Source organism: Tasmannia lanceolata, unplaced genomic scaffold (genome assembly GCF_043159265.1).
Source record: "Tasmannia lanceolata isolate RefF3 unplaced genomic scaffold, GAP_Taslan_0.1 ptg000008l, whole genome shotgun sequence".
In the NCBI taxonomy this organism is placed as follows: domain Eukaryota; kingdom Viridiplantae; phylum Streptophyta; class Magnoliopsida; order Canellales; family Winteraceae; genus Tasmannia; species Tasmannia lanceolata.
The window spans coordinates 50,975,664-50,979,261 of NW_027518685.1; positions in this window are offsets into that span (position 1 = coordinate 50,975,664).

Sequence of the window (3,598 nt, forward strand, 5' to 3'; positions counted from 1 at the left end):
GAGGAGAGACTATTTATACAATATCTAGAGGATTATTTCCTCTCTCTTGATTTTTGAAAAACCCTCTTAAGCACTCAAGCAAACTTGCAACCCTTTCAAGCTTAAGATTTTTGATTTTTCCCAAACTTGCCTTTCACTTGTGAACCTATTGAGTTTGGATATTTTAGAGCTATCACTTGCAAATCCTTGTTGAAGAGCAATCAAGGAACTACAAAGGGCATCAAGCTTTCAAGAAGAAGCCAAGCTATCAATCCTTCATATCTTGTATAGGTGGCTAGGGTATTCCGTTTTTAATTCCCTAGAGAGCAACCGCTTAGAACTCGGCGGAGAAGGAGAGTCTTTGTAAAGGTGTAAGGGCATCCTTGTTTAATATCCCTTGGAATTGTAACCGCCTCGGAGCCGGGCATCGTGGAGGTCTCCAATAGTGGAATCCCTCAAGTGCGACCTTGAGTAGAGTGGAGTAGGCCGTTGGCCGAACCACTATATATCGGTGTGTCATTTCTCACTCTTGCATTTCCATTATTGTTTGGCTTAGCATTTCACTTTGTTCTTTCAATTATATTTGCACTAACCAAATATTTAATTAAGTGAAGAAAAATTCCAATTAGGGTTTATAGGTAATTTTCAAAAGGCCTAATATTGAGTTAAATTCAATTCACCCCCCCTCTTGAGTATTTCAACATCCTATTTTAGGAACCCGGAGTGTTATCTAGCATGGTTGACTGGGATTTCATCACCTGGTGCCTCTGTGCTAGAGAAGCATTCCACCCTTAGCCTAGCACCTTTATGGTGCGTAAAAGGATCTCTTGTTTACGTACTGATACGCCGGACACTGGTACAATATATTGAGCACGGATTCACGCTAAGGGAACTCTTGGCCTTACCTCTAGATTAACCCACACATGCATGTAGTATACGAACACACGTGCATCACATGTGTGAGCCTAGTTTAGGATATCCTGCCCATTTGTGTCTAGATTAGGCGGTAGTCCATCTTCCAATGGCTACGATCGGTCCTTAGGTACACAAACAAAGTCATGAGTCGAGATCCTCTCTCCACTCCGTTAGATTAGGATTAGGATTGATGCCTTCAGTTAACCCTCGTCAAAATGTAAAAAGAAAAAAAAAACTTTCCCATTGGGGTTAGGATATAAATCCCGTCTTTCCTAAGATCTCATAGGATTAGTTATTCTTGATCTATCCGTTGAATGCAATCCTATGCAATCTCATCTAATCTTTTGATCGTATGCCTTTCATTCTTCTATCATGTGATTCGATCATGTCTTCATACTTTCTTTAAACTAGCAGGAACTTGTCCCAATCTCATGTTTATGTAATCTTGATCCTTCTTGTATCCCTCCTCTTGGCTTACAGGCACAATGTCTACTCGTAAAATTCTTGATTGGATCCGTGGTACATTAAAGGAATCACACTTCTATGCCATAAGTGAGCAAGAGAAAAATCTCTTCGGCTACGTGGCAACCATTAAGCTCGATTGGGGATTACTCTATGCCGCATCAGAGTGTTGGGATCCCGATCATCATGTCTTCCGTTTTGGCGACCAAGAAATGTGTCTCACTTTTGAAGAATGGCGTGCCTTGTTGGAATATCCTGTGGGTGGCCCTCTGGTGAAGCCATCCTGTGTGCCGGATTATCGTCCTTTGTTCCTTCGCTTAATGAATAATCTGGATGAATCCATGGACTCTTTCATAAAAGGCTAAGAAGTATCAATGTAGCAACTGATCGACATTTACCCTCCTGTTGGACACTGTGGCCAGGTCGATGTTCAAAAAGCCCGACGTCGCGCTCTGAGATTCTGCTCCTTCGCTAGGTTCCTCACTGTCCAGCCTTCTCGCTTGGCGTCAGCTATTCTTTTGGATCTCGTTGATCAAATGGATCGTGGCGCCAATCCAATTCCTACTATACTTGCAGAAAACCTTCAATGGGTTAGATGATATGGCTCACCTTCGTGCTAGCTCAGATCCAGGTCGTTATGTTCGCTCTTTCAATGGGTCCTTCTCAAGATGTCCTGCATTACTCCAGGTGTGGTTGTACCACAAGCTAAATATTGCAGCTCCTCTCCATTTTGATCATACATTGTATACCTTTAGCGAGTGGCGTCATGATGTTTCCTTCGATCATAAAAGCGATTGGGCTGATTGGTTAAGTTCTCGCCAACAAGATCAGATTTGTTGGCAAATTCCTGGAATCCAAGAAGCTGTCTTCAACACTGGAGAAGCTAACTACGTTCGCCTTCTTGGTCTAAAAAAGACTTCCTTTTATGTTCTTGCCAGGATTCTGTGTCAGTATAGAAGGGAGCAATCTATTGTGCCTCCTCTTCGTCATTTTTATCCGCCTGAGGATCTCAAGCCCAAGATCGTCAGAACCGTTTCATCTGCTTGGGATGTCAAAATCATCAAACCTTTAAAGAAGTCAGTTGAGGAAGATTATCGTCCGAAGAAAAAGTCTAGAAAGAATGTTTAGTCTTTTTAGTCCTGTCAGTTTATCTGTGATTTAATAAGAGTGAACCATGTACTCAAGCTTTAATGATTGATCAATAAAGTTCATCTTTCTCTCTCATTATCCTGGTCTATGTATGTATCATTGTCTGCTTCCTTCTGTGATTTTAAAATATGTCTTTCAAATATTTCAGGGCAGTAACACCATAGCTAAGCCTACTACTCCTTGGGTTCGAATTTCTTCACGGTTGGAGAGGAAATCTATCTCTCCACCACCTTCTCTGAGGACCCCGTCATCTGCTTCTTTCTCACCCTCATCCTCCCCAATGGCAGAAAACCAAGATAATCCTCCACCTGTTGCTGTTACCGATACTCTCACCTTAATTCTCCAGCAACTTCAAGAGCTCAAAGAGGAGAACCGAGTTATCAAGGCAGTAAGCCTTCTCAGTCCAGGTTGATAAGACAGTTATGGAGAAATTAGAAAGTCTTACTAGGAAAGTTCAAGACATCCACCTTCAGGACCAGGGTGGTTTCAACCCAAGTGATCTTACATTGTTTCCAGAAATCCGTCTCCCTGCCAATTTTCAAATGCCGGATTTTGATAAATATGATGCTGTGGGTTGTCCAATCACCCATTTACAGATGTTTACCATCATGTGTCAGCCTCAAGGCTTATCTCCTGAGCAGATAGCTCAATTGTTCCCTGTTTCACTTACTAAAGTTGCTAGGAGATGGTTCATGGTCCTAGACAAAACCCGTTATAAGACATGGAAGGACATTGGTGAACAATTCATTAAGCAATTCAAATATGATGATGGGACAGAAATCACTAGAAAAGATTTGGAGAGAACCAAGCAAGACTCAAAGGAATCTTTTCTAACCTTCGTAAAAAGATGGAGGAAACTGGCAGCGCAAATGATGGAGCGCCCTTCTGAGGAAGAGCAGGTCCAAATAATTATGAAGAATATTTCCCCCCAACTCCAGTAACACATGTCTCTACAATATTATCCGGATTTCAAACATTTCATCGTGGCAGGCACCCAAATAGAGGAGGCTATGGCTCAAGGTGTATTCAACCGTAGTAACCCAAACACCAGGGATTTCAAAAAGTTTACCCCAGCCCAAGTTAGTAATATTTC